Source organism: Mesoplodon densirostris, chromosome 3, assembly GCF_025265405.1.
Source record: "Mesoplodon densirostris isolate mMesDen1 chromosome 3, mMesDen1 primary haplotype, whole genome shotgun sequence".
NCBI classification, from domain to species: Eukaryota; Metazoa; Chordata; class Mammalia; order Artiodactyla; family Ziphiidae; genus Mesoplodon; species Mesoplodon densirostris.
The window spans coordinates 165,087,049-165,108,797 of NC_082663.1; the positions used below are offsets into that span (position 1 = coordinate 165,087,049).

The following is a 21,749-nucleotide window of genomic DNA, read 5'->3' on the forward strand; positions in this document are numbered from 1 at the left end:
AAAAGAGTGAGTTCTAAGTTAGAAGATTATTGTGAACGTTAAAAGAAGCAATCTTTTATAAAGCATTTAGCACACGGCCTGATGTCCAGTAAATGTCAGTTGCTTTTATCTAGTCCTCAAGCCTCAAATCCTCCCCATTCAGTGAAGACTTTGTGGCAGCCTCACCCCACATCAGTCCCCGCAGTTCCTCAGCACGAGCATCAGAACCACGTGGAGGAGACATTTAGTGATATTTTTGGCATCGTTCTGTGGACCGCTCTTCATCTCCGGTGTTATTAAACAGGACACTTTCTCTGTTTCTGCCTCTTTCTTTCAACCGCATGGTTGACGATCATGTTGTCTGCTGGGTTATGTGGCACAGAGTAGCTGGTTGATTTACTCGTTTGTTTAATCGAGCCACCTGATTGGCTAAAAAAAAAAACAACTCAAGGATTTGGAAAAATCACCCTCATTCTTCCCTTGCAACCAGTCTTGCATTTTAAGGGACTGCAAAATGGCGCTCCCACAGGTAGAATCCTGCCCACAGATGTATTGTGTTTGGCCAGCATAATTTGAAAAAAAATGAGTTGCCTATATTTAAAAATTGGGAGATTTCACATTAAGTATCCAGATTACTTATTCATGCCCCCAGAGTGGGAGCTCTGGCAGCTGCACGGGGCCCCGATTCCCGTATAGTAAGTCTTCAGAGCCGAGTTTGGGTGCCCTTTCCAAGGAGCACGCTTTCTCCAATGTGTAAAAATTCCCATCACTCTCACTGCCCCATGCTGGCCCTGCTCATTTACTTTCATAACCTTTGCAGTCTTAATATTTGGGGACCAGACCTTCTTCATTGCCCAGCAGCAATCACAGAAGAGGTGACTGGGGCCCACAAGGCCAGGGCCACCGATTGGTCAGTGATGGTGGAGACCATAGAGGGGGGCTGGCCATCAGGCTGCTTCTTTCTTCACGCCCCTGGATGGAGAGTGGGCCCCCATCAGGGCTCCTGTTTCCTTTGTTGGGTTTGGAAATTGTTGAGGACTCTACTGGACCTTTCTTTGATGGTTTCCACATCCCTTTCGCCCCTGAGAAGTGGGCAGAGCAGACATCATGATCTCCATCCATAGAATAGGATGCCCAGCAAAGTGGAGGTCCTCAGATGCTCTTCTTGGGGGTGGGGAGGCATCATGAGCCTTTCAAACGCAGGTGTCCTTGTAGTCTGTGGACTTTCACAGCATATCTGCCACCTCCGGTCCACAAGGCCGAATCCTGTCACGTGGGTGCAGTCAGGGAGCACAGAGAGAATTCTAGCTCGGCACCCCTCCAGGAAGCCCTTGGCCTGCGTGTACGTTCCCTCTCTGAGGAAGGGCACGCCTGAGCTGCCTGCCCCACATCACAGGCTTCCTTCCACCCAGGAGGAGGGCTGGACTCAGTCTCCATGGCTAGTCCATGCGGCCTCCAGCGTCACATGGTCAGGATAGACCTTGAAGCTCCTCTGCCTGGTGGGGCTTTGCAAATAGGGGGTTTAGAGAAACGGGTAGGTCTGTTTTTAATCGAAACAGTTACTTCACTTCATCCCAGCATCCTTTGGTCAGGGCCCTGTTTTTGTGGTGACACGGCTTCTCTCTCAAGTTTTAGGCGCCTCTGTCTCCGCATCTTAGTGCTGCTGTTGCTAGCAAGTATTTGGGGAGTGCTAATGACCGCCTGAACCGGCCAGCAGTTCTCTGACAGGGAGCAATTTGTGGTAGGGAGACTTCCATTGCCAGGGATGCCCTCTCTAATTTTCCGCATCGTGAAACCTTCTTCCATTCTCTCTCATTTGACATCTCTAGGTTCCCCGTGCTCAGGACCTTCTCATGGAAAGGTTTGGGAGAAGCCAGCTCATTTATTTTCCCGAGTTATGTCATTGAAAACTGACTCCGTTATTTCTTCCAGAAAAATGTGTGCTTTCATATGCTTCATGTGTAGACATACCATAAAATGATGTATTAATCTGGAAGGGCCCTTTGAGATCTCCTAGTTTAGCCATGGCAAATTGATTACATCTTGAATGCCAACCGTGATTAGATAAATGGTGCCCAGGGTAATATGTTGAAAAGGATTCTGAGGCCCATCCAAGCTCAGGAAGGCGCCCTGGGATATATTATGGTCCGTTGGCATGGACCCAAGACAGCGACCGGCAGGACATTTCCTAGGTACAGCCACCCCTGATGAAGTTCATGCTCCCCACTTTACAGGTGAGGAAACTGTGCCCAGAAACCAGAGGCAACTAGGGTTCTGCTAGCCCTTACAACAGTCCTGAGCTGGAAAAGGAGCCCCCCTCTGAGCTGACTGTGCTCCAGAGTCACGGGATTTGGGATGAATCTTAAGTGAATGACTTGTAAGAGGGTCCCCCAAAGCCACGGTGGAGCAGGGGCGGCGTAGAGCTGCGCGGCCCCCGACCCTCTGTCCCAGCAAGGTCTCTGGCCAGTGGCCGCATCCCAGGGTCCAGAGAGCTTCTATGCAATTTGCCTCCCATTTCTATTTCCCATTATTCCTCTTGAGGATGAAGGCAGGTCAGACACTGGCCATCGGCTGTTAGGAGCATCCATATAGGTGCTAACATCCTTATAGGCTGGAAGGGGAGTCTGTATAACTGAGTGGTTTGAGACTAAAAGCCAGACAGACCTGGGTTTGAATCCTGACTTTGCCACTTTGGGCTCCTTGCCCAAGTTCCTTTCTTTGCCAGAGATTCACTTTTGTTTTCTTTCGTTTGGAAGTAATGATACTAACACCTACTTCGTAGAGCTGTGGTAAAAATTAAATGAGATGATGCCTGTAAAGCTTCCAGCACAGTGCACAGCATTTAATTAACACTGTCTCAGCAAATGTTTGCTATTTTTACCATCTGCCTCCGTGGAGCACATTTTCCCCTGTCAAAAGTCTCCAAGGCAGAGAATTTACCAGATTATCGAGCAGTCCCGGGGCTCTGAGACTCTGCAGTCTTAGAACAATAGAAAACAAGATGGTTTCATATTTATACTTTTCTAAAAAGTTATTTTTCACCTAATTAAAAATGATTTGGGGGAACAATTTTGGAAATAAGTACTAAGTCACAGTTTTGTAAGACACGTAGCCTCCTCTCTGGAAACTGTTTTCATTACTGTGAGGTTGTAGAAGGGGGCTGACCCGTGCTCAGAATGAGTGGCCCAGGAGGATGTGAGGGATTTGGGTTCTGTTGACCTACGGGATAGAAGTGCTTGAAAAGATGACGAGGGGCTCCCACGGGATATTCCCTCATTACTGCCCGTCTTCGTTGCCAGAAACCTCAACAGAACATTAAAGTTCAGATCCTCACTGTGGAGAGGTTAGGAAGTTCTCAGGTAGTGTTCCAAGAGAGCTGTGTGCTCTCCCCACCAACCCAGGCCGGAGCACTTTGCAGAGTCCAGCCAACCTCTGCCCCTCCCCCCATCACTCATCTCTCCTTAGTGCTGCCCAAGGGTTGGTGAGGTCCCGGATGCTAGGCCGCAGGTGGGATGAGCAGAAGGACCAGTGCCAGAAGCTGGCCTGCCTGGATTTGAATCCTCTGCTACTGACCTCAGGCAGATTATTTAACCTCTTAGAGTCTCAACTTTGTCACCTGTGAAATGGGCGTGCGGATAGTACCTAGTTCACAGGATTGCTGTGGGCATGAAATGAGTTAATGCACTTAAGTGTGTGGAACAGAACCTGGAACCAAGTAAGCATTCCTTTCGTGTTGGCCTGTATCATTGTTCTTAACACCAGGGGGTGGGGGGAAAGGGAGGTAGGAAAGTCACTTTGGAGAATACTGCAGATTCACTAAGTGATTTGGAGACATACACAGACTTTTCTGGATAGGAAGTGTCATTTTTCTCATTTCTACCATTTCTGAGTTTCTCTCACCTGAACTTTCAGTGCTGGTTGTGAAATGAAGCAGAAACTGGAAAAGATGAGACCTGTAGCGTTAGGGAAGGCGATATTGGGCTGGGGGTCAGAGGGAGGCATGGAAATAACATTTATGGAGCACCTACCATGTTTCCAGCCCTTGGTTAAGTGTTTACTGCCAGGAGGGGTGAACTGACTTGACCAAGATCCCACAGCTACGTTGTAATAAGGTCTCACTAGGGTTCAGACTGAGCTGTGTGTGGCTCTAGGACCCAGGCTAGTTCTGACACCTTATATCCCTGCCCCGTTGCTCAAGAAGATCTCCACGGTCGTGCCAGCAATAATACTGCTATCGTGTACCTTGATGTGTCCACTGCTAAATGAAGCATCTGAGCATGAATACGCTGAGTGAATCATTTACCAGGCAGCAGTTTTCTCATTAAGAACATGTGTCAGCAAATGAGTCTGTATCTCAGCATGAACAAGTCTTTTGGGGGACTCATTGGTCTCCATGGAAAAGCAAGGTAGACACAAAAGCAGTGACCCCAGAAGAGGAGGAGAAGGAGGAGGAAGAGGATAAAAAATGGTAGTGTTAGTGCAGACGCAAAGCTTAGATCAAAAGGTGAAAGAATATAGAGCGTGGTTTCTGGAGTCCAAACCTGGCTTTGATCTTTACTGTGTGACCTTGGGCAAATTACTTAACCTCCCTGTGCCTCAGTTTCTTTATCTGTGAGACAGGCACGATGATGCTAATACTACCTACCTCAAGAAAACAAACTTATGGTTACCAAAGGGGAGAAGGGGAAGAGATAAATTAGGGGTACGGGATTAACAAATACATACTACTATATACAAAATAGATAAACAACCAGGTCTACTGTATAGCACTATATTCAATACCTTGTAATAATCTATAATAGAAAAGAATCTGAAAAAGAATAGATATATATTTATATATAGTATATATAAATATATATTTCATTAGGTTGACAAATGTCCATTGAACACCCACTCTGAGCTAGACACTCAGACTCTATTCTGTTCCAGGCGCTGGGGACATAGCTGGGAATGAAACAGAGCAAACTGTGAGCCCTCAGGGGGCTCGTATTCTAGTGAGGGATGCACAAGATAAACAAGTTTAACAAGTAAAACAACTGGTCCGTTGGGTAATGGTGCATGCTAAGGAGAACAAGTACACAGCAGAGATGCTTGCGGGTGGCAAGGTGACTGTTAGATAAGGTGGCCAGAGGAGCCCTTGCTGGGGAGGTGACATTTGAGTAGTGACTGGAAGACGGTGAGAGAGAGCCATGTGGATGTCTGGGGGAAGAGCACGCATGATTGAGTGAATGAATGAGTGAATGGATGGGGTTGTGTGGATGAAATGTAACCTTAACCTGTGTGAAGCACTAGGAGTAGTCTCTCACACATAGTATTTGCTCAATAAATGTTGGCTATTTTTATATTTAGCAGATGAAGCAGTGAAGCTGCTGCCGCTCCCCCTATTTGTGGCTTTCAGGAACGTCGTTTTCAAGATGTGCCAAAAGGAAGGCCACAGAACTTCCTCGGATCTGTTGGCAGACACTGTGCAATAGGACCTCTCTGGCCTCAAACTAAGACTCATCACACATACGTGAATCATAATAACGTTCCCTTATACGTGTAGCCCTCTGGAGGTTTTTCATGCTTTTACATATTTTGCATTACTTATTCCTTCCAACAGCCCTGTGGGGTAGGTAAGGCAGGTGCTCCCAGCTGCCCATCTAGCTTAGAAAGGGCAAAGGGATCTAGCGTTTCTTGAGCAGTTACTATGTGCCAGGTGTTCTGCAATTGCTTTGCATTTGCATGTCGCCTCCCTTAATCGTCCCTCAGGCCCAGGAGGACATTAGTTGTCACTACTGTTAGAGGTGGGAAAACCACGGTGCAGCTGGGTCTGCGACTGGCCCTGAGAGGCACAACAGCGAGTGCCCTGTGGGGCTGACCCCTAGGTGTCCTGTGGTGCAACATCCTTGCGGCTTGCCTGACCCCCACCTTGGTCCGCGGGTGGGGATTTGGGGGTGCCAGTTCGGGGTGGCCAACCGTGCATGAGAAACCAGGGGACAGGGTCTGTAGTCGGCTTGCAGTTAAGCGAAGTAGAAAGCAACCCAGTGAGACAGGCACAGATCTGCTAATCCTGATCGTAGGAATGCCAGGGATAAAAGCGGCCCTGGGCTCAGAGAACAATAGCTCCACATACCAGCAGGAAAGGGCACGGTCACTGCCCCCAACCCAAACAACAACTCTTGATCCAGCAGAGCCAGGGCCTGGAGGGTCTGGCTGGGTACAGCCCAGGAAAAGGCTGACTCACAAGAGATGAGAGCACAGCCCAGAGAAAAAGGGAAAATGCAGAAGCCAAGTTTGCCCCCAGTGGCATATACTTTGGGGTGAGTAATGTAGCAGACAATCAGCCCCTTCACCATCCCACCCAGAGTGGAAGCACACCCTGAAGCCACAGAGGTCGTTTGTACTGAAACAATCAAGCAGAAGGGAACCACAGACTCTGCTGCTGCTTCGGGAAAAGATTTCTGCGGTGCTGAGCCCCCACCCCCAGCTTCTAGAGTGGGACCTTTGGAAGCAAATCTTTCTCCAAGGGAAGTCAATGAGCAGGAAATATTTCAGATCACATTTTCCCTCCCATTGACTTGTGTTTACTGGTCTTGGTGGGGAGTCTGAGGGCCTTCAAGGGAAATTCTAAAACAATAGACTAGACTTTCAAAAATGTGGTCATGTTGAGATGTCTTGGGTTGCCTTACCCCGGCTTTGAAAAGGAGCAGCCAAAACATCTTGATTTGCTAAAATTCTCCCGGAACATAAATCACTGGGCTGAGGGTTGGAGGGCGTTGGGTGCTGTCCGAGCTCATCCTGAGATGGGCCCAGTGCCCATCTCCCATGGTCTTCCGGTTACACTCTGCTCTCCGCCCCCTGAGCTGCTCTCACTGGGCCCACAAGCCCCACCTCTGCCCGGCCCCAAAGGAACTAACTGGACACAGGTCTGAGGAGTTTGCCTCGGTGAGTTTGATAGGGAAACTAGCCTGCAAGTCACAAGATTGGGAGGGGGTGGGAGTGAACGTGCCACCCATCCTTCTGTGGTCCAGGAGATTGTTCCTGGACATCTTTAGTATTTCCATGTATGCCCCAGGCAGAGGTAAAATGAAGCTTCCAGACTTTTTGCCGTTGCTTTGAGCTAATAGCCGACGCTGCCTGTCTAATCACTTTTACGAAGGTTTAGGCCTCCAGAATAGCGAGGAAATGTAGAAGAATTGGAATTTCAATTTTCTTCGGTTACTTTTCTCAGCATGTAAGTTATATTTTAGATGTTCCTCCAGAGAATGTTCAGATTAAAAGGAGCAGCCATAGGGATATCCGCAGACCTCTTCCTAAACCCCTGGTGATTAAACAAGGCCTGACTTGGAAAGCCTGTGTCTGGGGCCGTGATACTCTGGGATCTTGAGTACAATTTGGGTTTCCTGTGTTTGTGTCTGCACACTCAAGGTGAAAGTCATGCAAGTAAGAGTGATTTGGCCTACTGACTCTTGGCCTGGTATGCCTTTTAATTTCCCTTTTGAATAATCAATGACACCATTTCCTTCTTTTCCCTTGTGTTCTGTGAGATTTTCACCCTGCTTGAAATCAAGCTCAAGTCCCCATTCTCTGTAAGTTTTCCTCCCTCAGTGCCACCCCCCTCCACCTTACCTTTCTGTCATGATTTGGCAATGAAACCCGTATCATCTGGTGACAGATCTTAACGACTCCAGCCATTTAGTAACTGAGCCCTGTACTATGTGCCAGGCACCATACAAGATGGTTGCCTTCATTTCATTTCATCCTTAGAGCAGTCCTGTGAGGAGGGTAGGGAAGCCGGACACAGCAAAGTCACGTGACTTCATTGAAGTCCCACCTCGTGAGAATGGAGGCCAGGATTTGCACCCAGCTCTGTCTGACTGCCCACAACCTCTGAATGCTGATGCTTTTGACTCCTAGCGTGGTCTGTGCTATTGGCTAACTTCATGCACGTGTTTATCTGAGCTTGATAATTAGGGAAGTATCTGCAGGCAGGAAGCTCACATTTCTTTGTGTCCTCATGGCCTCTAGCACAACACTTTGCACAGAGAAGACCTGTGTTTTTGTGTGTTGTTTAAGAGGTGTGTACAGCTTGTGTTCACTTTGTACCAATTACCACGTGACAGAAAACAAGGGAGACCCTGCTCCTGCTGTGAGGGGAACGTGGTGATAGTGCATCTTAACCTTCTGGTATCATGCGCTCCCGGAGGACTGGTTGGAACATCTTTGGACCCACCCCTAGAGATCCTGAGTCAGGAGGAGGTCTGGGTGGGACCCGATAATTTGCATTTCTACCAAACTTCTAAGAACCACTGTCATAACAGGAAGTACAACCCAAGTTCAAGTCCCAGCTCTGCCACTTACTGTCTGACCACAGGCAAGTTTCTACAACTCTGTGACATCCAATGGAGTTTTCTCTAAAGAGAGGATAATAACCTCATCAAGCTGTTATGAAAATGAATATCACATATATGCGCAGTATTTCTTTACTAAAAGCAGATATGACTCTTCCTATCCTTTACAAATGTGAATTCATTTAATACCCATGACGAGCCTAGGAGGTGGCCCTCATTTTCTTCATTGTCCAGAGAGGTGATTGAGGCCCAGAGACTTGCCCAAGGTCCCCTAGCTACTAAGTCTGAGGAACTGGGCTACAACCCTGCCAGCCTGGCTCCAGAATCCATGCACTCAGTGCTACGCAGTGTACAGTGCCTGCCCTGTGGTTGGCAGACATTCCTTCCCGTTCCCAGGTAGGCTAAGACTGAGCCCTCCAAAAGGGCAGAGATACTGCTTTTCTAGTTTGTAGGCATATTAACCAGAAATGACAAAGAAAAGACAACTGTTTCATGACCACAGCTTGAAAATCACACACTTGACTTCCCTTCTTGATATCAGTTTGGTCAGTCGGGAGTGGCTGTTTCTCTTTAAAGTTCCCTGGCACCAAGGTTTATCGTTGCTCAAGGTGGGGGGGGGTGGTGCTTGAAAGAAGCCTTGTGGGCTGAAGGAGTGTAGGAGGTGGGTTGCGGGTCAGTAATAAAAGTGGAGAGAGGTTTGCAGCTCCCCCGCTGAGGGCCTCAGGAGTCTGGCCAGTGGGCGGGTGCAGAGGTGCGGCCTAAGGAAGGGGCAGTGATGGACAGGGTGGGAGGGGAGCAAATAGTTTCAGCCTGGCTGGGTAACTGAAGCCGAGAGGGCAAGGAGTGGGAGAATTCCAGCTATGTCATGGGAAATGGCTATGGCCAGGGCTCTGATTAGCAGCCGACCACAAATCCCCTGGGACCCAGCCAGGGGTCAGGAGACTGGGGCACTGCTGGGATGCCAAATGGTTGCTGTATTTTATTGTCAAAGAAGAAGGAGGCGATTTTGACTGTTATCCCTGGATGTGAATGCTGGCACTACCAGGAGCCGAGAGCTGGGTGGGGACGTGGGAGTGAGAGGGAAGCTAGAAAAATCCACTTTTCATTCCGGGGAACATAGAGGAAAGACCAAGCCATGCTGCTGGGGCTTGGCATGATCTCAAAGCTTTTTTGGCCACCATCTCTGAAGCATTTCTGCCCTTTCTTCTCCTCTCTGCTAGGTGAGACATCAAAGTCTCCATTGCCATGTTAGAGACATAAAAGGGAAAAACTGAGCAGAATCCTCAAAGTGTAGATGGGATGGAACAGCGGGGCTTCTGGGAGAACTGACCTCACCAGTGAACCCCTGTAGCCTGCTTGTTTGACATCTTAGGCTTGGAGCTGAGCAATGAGATATGGAAAAATCAACTTTCAGAGTAAATGAACTCGGTGCCATAATGGGGACCCCTGGAGGAATAGGTTTGTCACTTGATTCATTCCCCTGACTTATCTCAAGGCCTGGCACCAGTAAGCCCTTAAAAATGTTTGTTGAATGAATGAGGGCTGATTGATTAATAGATTGATTATGTCCAAGAGGATAATGGATTCAAAAAGAATCTCAGTCAACATTTCAGAAATGCCTGATGAACACAAGCTTTCTCTGAGCTCATCATGGTTTTGTGTGATTATGGAAGGAAGCCTTTCAGCCAAGCCTCTTTTGAGGGGGAGGAGGTTTCACAGTACACTCTTGAGGTTAACAGCCCAAGCCCTAGAGTTAGACTAAACAAGTTTGCACTGGGCAGATGAGATGTGTGACCTTGGGCAAGTCACTTCACTTCTCTGAGCAGTAGTTTCCTCAGCATTATAAAATAAGGAAAAGAGTAAGTAGTACCTTCCTCCTCAGTTCATTAGAATAATCTTTGTGAAGGGCTTGGCACAGTGCTAGACCCATAGTAGCTCTCAGTACGTATAACTCTTTGGTATCGGTGAGGATTAGGTTCCACTGCAAGGAATAGAAAACCATGTTTAAACAGGGTTTAAACAGAGTAGAGATTTCTTTTTCTCTGAACTAAGAATCTATGGAGGGGAAGTCCAGAGTTGGCGCAGCAGCTCTGCTCTAACGAGTATTCAGAGAGCCAGTTGCTCTAGCTTTTTCTTCCATTATCCCTATGTTTTGGCCTTTCCCTAATAGTCTTAAGTTGGTGTGGCAACCATAGCATACATTTTCCAAGAAGCAGATGGAGGAAAACCCAAGAAGGCAAAGGGACATGTGCCAGCTGCCTTTTAAGGAAAGTAGCCACATAACAATTTTTCACACATCACATTAGCATATAGTTGAATCATGCTTCTTTAAAAAAATCAATAAATCTCTGTCTTTTAATTGGTATATTTAGACCATGTACATTTAGTGTAATTATTGGTATGTTAAGTCTGCCACTTTATGTTCTGTTTTCTGTTTGTTCTGGTTTTTGTTTCTGTTTTCTTTTTCCCTAAGTCTTCCTGTGGGTTACACAATCATTTTAAAAGAATTCCATTTTGATTTATTTATAGTGTTTTTCGAATGTCTCTTTAGGGTGGCATTTTTAGTAGTTACTCTAGGTATTATGTTATATGTACTTCCCACATTCTTATCACTGGTTTTGACAATTTACCAGTTTGAGTGAAGTATAGAAACCTTTCCTCCATTTATGTCCCTTTACTCTCCACAATTTAAAATCTAATTGTCTTAAATATTTCCTCTCTGTACGTTAAGAACCACACCAGGCAGTATTATAATTTTGGCTTCAACCACAAACATAATTTAGAAAACTTAAGAGGAGAAGGAAATAAATTTACTCATATTTTTACCTTCCCCATTATTCTTTTTCTTTTCTGATGTTGATTTCTATTTAGAGAATTTCTTTTAGCCATTTTTTAGGCTACTGGTGACAAATTCTCTTTGTTGTCTCTCATCTGAGAATGTTTTGATTTTCCGTTCATTCTGAAGGATGCTTTTGCTGTATAGAATTTGGGGTCAATAGTGCTTTTTCTTTCAGCCCTTGAAAAAATTTATTCCATTTCCTTTTGGACTTCATGGTTTCTGATGAGAAATCTGCTGTCATTTGAATTGTTTTTCCCTATAGGTAAGGTGGTGTTTCTTGCTCACTGCTTTCAAGGTTTTTTTGTTTGTTCGTTTTGTTTTGTTTTTAGTTTTCAGAAGTTTGACTGTGATGCGTAGGTTTCTTTGGGTTTATCCTGTTTGAGTCTGCTCACCTTCTTGAATCTGTGGGTTATGTCTTTTTCCAAATTTGGGATGTTTTCAGCTGTTATTTCCTCAAGTACAGCCCTGTTGTCTTTTCTTCTTTTGGGTCTCCCAGTGACACAAATGTTAGATCTCTGAGGCACTGTCCATTTCTTTTCAGTGTATTTTCTCTCTGTTGTTCAGATTAAGTCATTTCGACTGGCCTATCCTCAAGCTTACTTAGTCTTTCCTCTATTCATTCTATTCTGGTGTGGAGCCCAGCCATTGAGTTTTTAAATTTTGATTATTGTATTTTTCAGTTCTGAAATTTCCATTAGGTTCCTCTTTCATCTTCAGTCTCTTTGCTGAGACTTTCTAGGTTGGCATTTGTACCAAGCATATTCTTTATTGCTCATGGAAGCATTTTTATGATCGCTGCTTGAAAAATCCACATCAGTGTTGGCACCTTTTGATTGTCATTTCAAATTTAAGTTGTGGCTTTCCTTGTTCCTGGTACAGTGGGTAGTTTTTCTATTGAAACTGAACATCTGGGGTATTATGTAATGGAACTCTGGATCTTATTTAAGTCTTCTGTTTTATCTGGCTCCTGACCCTGCTGTGACAGTGGAAGGGGGTAACATTGTCTTGTTACTGCCAGAGGGGGTGGAAGTCCTGATTCGTTATTGATACCTGGGGGAGAGGGCTCCTTGTTATGGCTGGATGGAAGTGGGAATTCCACTCCCCCAGGCCTCTGTTGATACCACCTGGCTGGGAGAGCAAGAGTAACTTGTTACTGCTCCCCACATGGCTTCCCCAACACCATAGCGGGGTAAAGTTGGCCTCATTATCTCTGGGCAGTGGTGAAAGTACAGACCTTCCCTAGGACTTCCCTGTTACCACCCCAGTGGTTAGCATTAGGAAGAGCCATCTGGTTACCTGTCATCAGGTGAGTCTAGAAGACCAGGCCCGCCACGTGATCTCCACTGACATTGTGGGGAGAGATTTCATTACCATTCAGCAGAGATAACTTGGCCTTCTCTGATACTACCTCAGCAAGGGGTTGGGGTGCCTTGTCAGGCGGATGTGGGCAGAAGTCTAGGTTCCTCACTCAGCCAGTGCTGGTGGAGATGAAGCCACACACGTGGCTAGGAGTTTTCTGCTTGCTAGGCTGCCTCTGTTCTCCTCCTTTGACTAGGGTAGCAGGCTTTTTTGGTCTGTGCCCATTGATATCTTGGCGTTGCTGGCTTTACCAGTACCAGGTCTGGGATAGGGGAGGCAAAAAGAAAACCCAAGGAACTCACCATCATGTCATTCCTTGGGTTCCAGATCCCTAGCCAGACTGCCTTCTTCTCCCCACCTTTTAGAGTCTTCTGATATTTGTTTCGTATTATGTTGAGGGCTTTAAAATGAACTCAGTGGGAGAAATAAGGAAAACTATCTACTCCACCTTTCCAGAAGTGGAAGTCCACTAAGATGGCTTTTTAAGCATCTCATCAGGGACCTCAATGGTTCTGACAACACAGATCTGAGCCAGTTGACCAGAGCCATGGTTTGTTCATTTATAAATCCACCTCTAAATCCCCTAGCGATCATTCTTAAAGATTTTGCCTGGTGCCCATTGGAAAAGTGATGGAAGATGCTTTCCACTGAACTCATAATGGATAGCTGCCCTCAGGGAGAGGAAACAGCCCAGGGCAGAACAGAGAAGGGGTACAGTTGGGCCCTCCCATCTCCACAGCCTGGGGATGCCCCTCTTCCTGCTGATCCCAGGACCAGGCTGCTGGGGCAGGAAGACTGTTGACAGGTTGAGCAGGACACTTGTCAGAGAAGCCTTTGGGGGTGGGAATCAATCAGGGTGTCCTCAGTTCAGGTCTTAAGGGCCATTAAATGAGATGTTGCCTGGTCTGTGTGTGTGTGCATATGTACACGTGTGCTTTATGGCTGTCTGCAGGACAGCTGTCTTAGAGGAAACCATGTTTTCAAAGTGTTCCCTTTACCGTCATGTTGATTACTCACTCTCTGTGATGAGGGAATGAGCTGGGATGAGAGTCATTGTTTCTCTCTTTAGCAGTCAGAGGAATGAACTGGGCAGCTTATAATAATAAGCCTGCCATTTCCCAGAGTGTTTCCTGAAGCTTCTATAGGCTAGTAAATTAAGAAGTGCTGTGGCCGAAAACATTTGAGAAATTCTAGGTTAAAATCAGTGAAATACATTTCTTTCTTGTGGGACTTCTAAGAACGTTTAATGTGCTGACGTGCATTGTAAAATCTGCAGTGTTTCCCACATTTACCCAGTCATGGATCCATTTTATGATGGAGCATTGCTGGAGACTGGTGTCCTGGGGAGACATCTTATAGGAAGTGCTGCTTTAGACGAGGTTCAGCATTTCACAGCTTTGAAGAGAAAATGGTCCTTCTAACCAAGGTGCACAAGCAAACTCTCTCCCTATCTGTGCCCACCTCTGTGCCTTCAAAAAAGGCAGCCCCAGGGCTTCCCTGGTGGTGCAGTGGTTGAGAGTCCGCCTGCCGATGCAGGGGACACGGGTTCGTGCCCCGGTCCGGGAAGATCCCACATGCCGCGGAGCGGCTGGGCCCGTGAGCCATGGCCGCTGGGCCTGCGCGTCCGGAGCCTGTGCTCCACAATGGGAGAGGCCACAATAGTGAGAGGCCCACGTACCGCGGAAAAAAAAAAGGCAGCCCCAACTTGCATCTGTCACTTGGGGAATTGAGGAGTGATATCTTAGTCAGATCCATGTCCCCTGTAATTCCTTATTTAAAGGAAAGGAAAAGTCCCAAGACTCTGCCTTAGGTTTCTTCCAAAGAGCCCAGTCCCCCAGCTTACACAGCGGTGCAGGCTCATTCCTCTGCTGTGCAGACCAAGGTTTATATCCTCTTCTACCTTCTCTCAGTTGTAGCCCTGTATCCACATTAGAATTCAGATCTCTGCTCATTTAGGGACCATTTGCTCCTGTGATTTGATTTTACCTAGGACAAAGGCTTATACTTTTAGCAGCTTGTGGGGAATTGGGGTTTTCAATAAATTATTTCAGATCCAAATTGTTCGTGATGTGGCACCATGTAAACGTGACCTGAGCCAGGAGTACGGCTCTGATGCTATCAGTTGCAGACGCCGAGGTGTTGACAGTGCTTGGAACAGTCTCGCTTTGTCTGAGTAGGAATGCAACCTTCGAAAGCTGACCGCGTTGATAGGGAAGACTCGAGCACATTGTCCTTTTGTCGAGGCAAATATGTGGATGTGCTTTGTAAACTGGTCCTTATCTGACTCACAGGCGCAGGGCTGATCAGCTCAAACACCAGCTGCTGACACTAGGCTACTAAAAACTGCAGCTGCTTGTTTTGGTTACCTTAACCAGGTCTTGGTGAAGCTGGTAGGTCAAATGTTTTTAGTTTCTCAACCTGTTTGATTCTTAGAGCTGATCCTCTGTTAAGTTTCCTAAGTAAAGCATTCTTTTTGCCATGAGATATGGCCAAAAGACGGCTTGGTGTGGGATTGCTTTGAAGGTTAATTTGGAAAAGCCTTGATGAGCTTACATGTTCAAAAGGAACGTTCCCACAAATCATGCTCATTTTCTCTAATCCTCATTCTCAGTTTGCTCCAGATTTCAAGATAAATTTTAGAATTCCTGAATGTCAACACCACATAATTAACACAATAGCTACCATTTTTTTAAAATAAATTTATTTATTTTATTTATTTTTGGCTGTGTTGGGTCTTTGTTGCTGTGCGCAGGCTTTCTCTAGTTGCGGCAAGCAGGGTCTACTCTTTGTTGCAGTGTGCGGGCTTCTCACTGCGGTGGCTTCTCTTGTTGTGGAGCACAGGCTCTAGGCGTGCGGGCTTCAGTAGTTGTGGCTCGCGGGCTCTAGAGCGCAGGCTTAGTCGTTGTGGTGCATGGGCTTAGTTGCTCCGCAGCATGTGGGATCTTCCCAGACCAGGGCTCGAACCTGCCAATCTCCTGCATTGGCAGGTGGATTCTTAACCACTGTGCCACCAGGGAAGCCTGCTACTCTTTATTTTGCACTTAAAAGTTACCAAGCACCATGCTATCCTTTATAATCACTATCAGATTTAACTCCCTCGACAACTCTATAAGGCTATCTTGACTTTACAATGAGGAAAGGAAGGCACAGGGTGACTGAGGAACATGTTCAAGGTTGCCCAGCCAGCGATGCTCTGGGGCTGGGATCTGAAGCCAGCAGTCTAACCCTGGAGCCTGTGCATTCTCTCTCCCCTGGACATGACCTCACTCCCAGCAGTGAGATGAGACAGGCAGGCAGGCAGGGGCTGGACCCAGCACCCTAGGACTCTGCAGAAGGGGCGTCGGGCTCAGCTGAACTGGAGGTGATGGCAGGAGGCAGACCCTCGGAAGTGGAGAGTATGGTCGTGTAGGTAACGTAGGTAATGCCAAAGAGCTGTCAGCATGGGGAGGTAATTAGGAGTGATGGGAGCAGAACTCAGTGATGGAGAATCAGGAGTCAGTGTTCCCCAGAGATCTGGAAAGGCTGGCAGCATCAGGGGCCCTTGTCACGGTTTCAGCTGGGTGGGTAGAGCTTAGAGGTAACACCCGCAAGTGAAGAGACTCTGGTGCCACATAGTCCACCTTGATAGGCTCAGGCCAAAGGAAAACATCTGGAACCAATAACCAGAAGCAGAGTCCAAGGTGGAGACCAAAGGCAAAAGTTGAGCTAAAAGGCCAGGTTTAGAGCCAGAGTCAATGCTGTGTTGATGATGGGGCATCCCAAACTGTGAGGCAGAGATCCCAAGATCCTCTCTGCCCACATGATAAGTAACTCCTAGTATTGATTCAGGACCAGCCCCCAGGCAGAGTGCAAGCAGGCTGTGCCCGACACACAGCCTGTCCTGGAGCCAAAGAGAAAACCCAGGCCTGGGCGTTTCCAAAAAAAAAAAAAAAAAATGTCAAGTATCTGAATGTTGTCTGACAGTCTGTTAGTGGAGATAGGAAAACAGCAGGGGTGTTGCAATACCACCTAGCCACTCACTCAAATGAAACACTGTCTCTGCCACAGTTTACAGGATACAGTATCTGTTGAGAGAATGGGCCTTCTACAAAGGGACCTGTAAATTGCCCAATATAATTTCCATTGCTTTGTGAAGTCTGGAAGCTGGATGTAAGGATTTTGGACTTCAGGGGTCCTTCAGGGAGAGAAAAATCGTTGTTTGTCCATTTGCCAAAGACTGGAAACTTGCTGTGAGTCACAGTGGGATCAGGGAGTCCTCCTGCTCTCTTCTGGGCCCAAGTGGAGTAAGGGGTGGGCCGTGGACTTGAATTGAAGCAACTTGTTAGTCTTCAGCTGTGAGTTCAGGAACCCGGCCCACATGAGGAAAAATGATGTCTTATCCACACACACGCCATAGGAGATGTGAACTGGATTAAAATCAGAGCAGGGAAGGCTGTGGGACCTCAGAGCCTTCTGAAGGTATTTTTAGAATGCTTTTAACCTGAAAAAGGGAAAGTGCCCCCTTTATGGAGACCATGAGCTGAGAGTGGCTCATAGCTAAAGCAGGCTAATACATAATTGGGGGAAGCGCCCTAGCTGCTCCCTGGGGTTGGAGGAGGAGTCCCTGTTGCTAAGCTCTGGGAATATGACATGCAGGGGATGGCTGTAATCACAGCAACCCCCCACCCATTTAGCCTGGGACTGGGACACCGACAGTGTCAGGGTAGGAGATCATTATTCCCTGTGTTTGTGAATGTGGTTTACAAAGCCCGTGGACAGAGTTGATATCACTGGTAGCACTGGATCCACTGGTCAAGCCTATTGCCCCCCTAGTCTTCTGATGAGGATCTCGAGGTTCATGTCCTATGTCCTCACAGCTCGGCAGGAGACCCTCAGCCCCTACACTCAGCACATGAGGCCAGAAAATGATGTCTAGTCAAAATGACCCAGAAAAATAACACAAATCACCCCCAACCCCAAGAGCTGTGTCCACCCAGTTTACCCTCCAAGGTTGGAAGAGATCAGTTTCTTGAGTGGAGTGCCGGCTGAAGTAGTTGACTTGCGTTTTGAGGACATGTTTTATGAAAAAGGAGAGTTTCTTAGTTCTCAGCCTGCTGAGATGCCCACACAGGAGCATGGAGGAGCTGAGACACCTGAGGGAACGACAGGTTTGAGTCTCCCCTTGAATGCTCCCACCTCCGGGGGCATTGCCTTCTGAGCGGTGGGACAGGTGGCTATTTCAGCTGTTGACTTCCCCTCTCTTCTTCTTTGTAACAAATGCACGTGCTTGAATTTGCCCAATTGACACGAACGTGCGCTGGAAATGTGCTGTAAGTTACAGAGCAGGCATTCCAGCCAAGGTCCCCGACTTCAGACCTGGGCCTCTTTATACCTCCATCCCAGGGCCTCCCACAGTCCCATGTTACTGTTGTGTGCTGACCTTTCAGTAATGATGATGGTGATGATGACAACGGCAACGACAAGTATTGAGATCTCACCTTGAGCTAAGTGTTGTATATGTTTTTATCTTCTTTGCTCTTCCAGCAACACCCGGAGAGAGGCTCTGATTATCCCCATTTTATTGAAAGGAGAACTAAGGCACAGAAAGATCGAACAGGGTCCCTAAGCTTGAAAGCACCAGGGGTGGGTTTTGAACCCAGACCTGGGCAGCTCCCAAGTCCATACCCTTAACCACCTTGCTCTTCGGCCTCTTTCTCATCTTTTTCCTGACCACAGAGCCACGTGCCCACAAGCCCTTCAGAGGTAGAAGGATCAGATGTGAGTACCTCACCCTGGGCTCTCTGCCTTGCTCTTAGTTGGGACCTGCAAGAAGTTAGTAGCAAATGACCTTGTCATCTGACTAAATAAAGTTCCCGAGAAGTATGATAGTGATGCCAAGTGCAATCCTGGCCGTGCTGACAACATTCCTCAGATACAGCACGCTCTATACTCTGTACAGGAAGCTCACTTGGGTCCTGACAGGACGGTTGTCCCAGCATTCATTTTCCTCGCACCAAAGCTGTTATTCCAGACTGACTTCTAAAGCAAGGTAGCTCTTTGGAGTGAGTGCTGCACCTTCAGTGGAATTGGGCCGTTAGATCCGGGCCCCACAGTGCAGTGGGGGGGAGCCCAGGGAAGTCTCAGAAATGAGGGCAGGAGGTTTGATCCCAATAAAGGCCGAAGCAGGGCCATGCACAGCGGAGGGAACACACTCCCGGGCAGGGAAGGCTGCAAATTGTGCACTTAATGAAATGGCCACCTACTGTGCTGAGAGAGATGACGGTGGGCAGGCTAGGGGCCTCTGGCTCAATGGGAAGCAGCAGGGGGCACAGATGGCTGATTCTGTTGAAAACATTGATCCCAGTGTCTCTTACACTTAGCTTTTCTCCCTCATGCCCTGCCCTATTCCTGGCCTGCCACCTGCCTCCCATGTCCCAAGTTCTGTTGCTGGGGTTTCTTCTACTGCTGGACCCCTCACATCCAGAAGTCCAGCTGAAAGATGCTTACGGGTCCTCTCTCTTGGGGGAAATAAAGGTTTGAGTTTTGCTTTCTCCAAACTGCTGGGGACTCAGTTTCAGTAGATGTTTCCAGCATCTCTGGCATGAGTTCAAATTGCTGATTCCCAAAGCCACGTGCAAAGGGAGTCCTTCAAGAATGACAGGTAATTTACAGAGTGATATCTGGAAGCTGCTCTACATCTCTATGTCCTTTGGAGATGGGTAGATAGGACCACTCTTATTCAGATGGGAACTCTTGTTCAAGGTCTTGTTCAGGGTCACATTGCTTTAGTAATGCCCAAGAACAGAAGCCAGGTTATCTGATTCCCAGGCCAGACCTCTCACCTTCTATATCCTGGTACCTCCTTAAGACGAAGAGGTGACAGTGTACTCCACCCAAAATCCTTACATTCCTATGTGACGTGACATAGGTGTGTGTAGGTGAGAAAAGGTAAGTGTGTATATGAGAGAGAGAGAGAATGAGGGGTGTGTGTGTGTGTGTGTGTGTACATGTATGTGTGTTCATCAAGTGGATGGGAAATTGTTCCTTGATCCCAGCCTGGAACAGAGACCATTTTTCTTTCCTTATTTAGACCACTGTTTAGACCCAAGTGTCATCTGCTAGTCCCTGAGACCCTGCACAGCCTCACAGCTTTATCTTACTTTATATTTAACCTCATTAGCCATTTGCAGGCTTGCCTGGGCCAGATCATAAGGGCAGGCACACAAGGCAAGGGGCCCTGATGTTTATCTCAGCTGTGGAGTATCTGGTGTCGTGAGTAACTTCGAGAGCTTGAATATAACAAGATATGAGGGGAAAAATCAGAAAAGCCCATACTAATTTGCAGAAGACTTTAAAAAACAGAAACCAATTATTTGTTTATTTGTTGCTTGTATAAGGAATATTTGCAATATCTAATTGCAAATCCAAATGTAATGGAGAAGAGCCTGGTTTTGGTGTCTCAGGGCTAGGGTTGGAATTCCACTCACTGGCTGCGTGATTCTGGGTACGTTTCTTTCTCTCTCAGAGCCTCAATTTTGTCATCTGTAAAACAGGAATGTAAAACAAGGATGAAATGAGATACTCAGTTAAAGTACTTGGCACTGTCCCTGGCATACAGAGAAGTCAACTAAAGTAGGCAGTCCTGTCCAGCATGCCGTGGCCGTCCAGTGCCTGGTGGTACTCCTCATGCCTACAGCTCAGATTCCTCTTGAAGTGGGGTCATCTGACCTTGATCATTCCTGACTCAGGAGGAAAGAATCTGTTGGAATTTAATTGTTAAAGGAGTACCCCAAGACCTTCCTAGTTTGGTACACCATTGCATAACCAGATTTTTAAGATCATCTTACATTATTTGTGCCCCTGGTCTTTCAAGTTGTGCAATATCAGACAATTTGCCCCACTTCACTTTTATGGGCACAAGCAAAAATAGTTAAATAGTAGCCCCTTTCAGGTCCCAGTTTCTTAGATTCCCTGGGCTTGTGCTGATAGCCACTAGAGGGTGCACCAGAGGTCTCTGGAGTCTGGGTCTTCTGCTGATAGACTGAAAAGTCAAAAGTCAATCGTTGTAGAACCCTCATTGGGGAAAAGCCAGACTGCAGTGCAGATGATGGGAACAGAATTTTGGAGCTGGAATTAATAAAGGAGTCTTACCACACGATGAAAAGAAAGCCCGTGTTGTGTTCCTTTGTGAGGTTAGGCTATCTTTTTCTAACAAGAGCGTTTACAATGACTTTACCCCCAAACAATCATTGAGTACAAAATGCCCTTCTCTGAGCAATCAAATAAAATCTGTTAGTATCATTTCCTCTTAATTTGTCATGCAATTAGCGTGTGATTGGAATTTCCCAGGCTATGTTTCTTCTATTTTAGGAGGCTAGGTGGCTGGTGGTTGTGAACTTCAGAGTCAGAGAGATCTGGCTTCAAATCCCAGCTTCCTCCACCTACCAGCTGTTTTAGCTTTTGGCAGATCATGTAACCTCTCTGACCCTCAGTTTTCTCCTCTATAAAATGGGAATGCTGATATTCCTTTAAAGGACTTCTGTGAATAGTAGATATGCAGTGAGTACAGTGTCTGAGATTATAGTAGCTTTTCAATAAATGGCAGATATTATGATTATTTTGATTTTTTTCAATGCCACTGTTAGTCACAAACATCATTGATCTGCCTTGGAGAGCAACTTAGGACTTCCAGGATGTAATTGAACGTGTCAGTTCCACTCCATCACGATTTAAACTTGATCCATCCTGTTTACTTGTTAAGCATTTATTAGACTATTTAAGAAATAAGTATTTTCTATAGGATGCCTGTGCCAAGTCACAATTAGTGACGATTTGTATACAGTGCATAACAGAGGTCGGGAACTGTTTATGCAAGATGACAGCAGCCACCGAACAACATGCAAAGAAAATATTATGCCTTCTCGGCCATTCCTAACAATTCAAGTCAAGGTGTTGCATTTAATTACTCTCTAGAAGGTTTAAACTCAGACTTATTAAGAGCATTATTTTGTGAAGGCAAACAAACAGCTCTGCTAGCGGCAGGCAGCAAACATGTTTATTCTAAATAGTTAATTAAATTGTGTCAGTTCCTGCCCTGGAGCTTTCAAGCTATTCTGTTTTTCTACCCATGTGGACATTGTGTCATCGTTCATTTTTATTTCCTCTCCGGCCTTTTAAAAAGAGAAGCCGAGCAACAGCCCAAGCATGTGTGTAGTTGGAACATTTTGCAGAGTTAAATTGGTTAAATACGGGCCCGGAGC

The 21,749-nt window shown here is 46.7% G+C and overlaps 1 protein-coding gene across 1 annotated transcript in view; it reads left to right on the top strand.

The window, feature by feature from the left end:
* Positions 1-21,749, top strand: part of SLIT3 (slit guidance ligand 3) — a 621,296-nt gene that overhangs the window by 127,517 nt on the left and 472,030 nt on the right. The window lies entirely within an intron of this gene.